We start from the raw sequence: 727 nt of genomic DNA, 5'->3' as shown, positions 1-727 counted from the left end.
ATCGTAGTCTGTGATGACCATTGTTTTATGTAGTGATGACTTTTTTTGTGAAAATCTGAGCATAAGATAAAAAAAGAAAAAAATATGCCATGGCATTGTTAGATACATGTGTAGATTTGCAGGATGTCCACCGTATGTGTGTGTACGTTGTATTTTTAGTTTCAGATATTTTAAAACATATTTTCTTATGATCTCATGCCAGTTAGTTTCCAAGTGTATGTAAATCGGAGCAACAGTTGGAATTAACCCATTTCCATACCGACAGGGGAATTTTTAGGATAAATAAGTGTTCTTACCAAAGAGAAATACGAATTAGGCTCGTTACCCAACGTTTTTCATCTTTGCGCAAACGTGATAATTCAAATGTTCAATGTTTTATCAGCTGTATCCAAGGTTTGATTAATTCTTTTATGTCATTTATTTACTTGAATCTTATTTGTGAATTCCGTTTATATCGGTTAACATAAAAGGCAGAAAATATTCGAATATCATGCTAAAAGAAATACAAATTGAAAAAGTAGGCAGTTTCATTAGTAACAATCTAATGCCAATTTCACATTCAAGGAGAAGAGATAAAAATATCTAACGAATGGGGAAAATGCTACCAAATATTACAGGGGATACTAGACTCTTATCAAAAATCAAAAGTTCAAAAGTACAGATTCGATATTGTTATTTTTCCGCCATCACCTCAAAAGTCTCTACTTCAAAGCCAAGCATGTTTGAT

The sequence above is a fragment of the Penaeus monodon genome, chromosome 21, assembly GCF_015228065.2.
Source record: "Penaeus monodon isolate SGIC_2016 chromosome 21, NSTDA_Pmon_1, whole genome shotgun sequence".
In the NCBI taxonomy this organism is placed as follows: domain Eukaryota; kingdom Metazoa; phylum Arthropoda; class Malacostraca; order Decapoda; family Penaeidae; genus Penaeus; species Penaeus monodon.
This window is presented reverse-complemented; position numbering follows the sequence as displayed.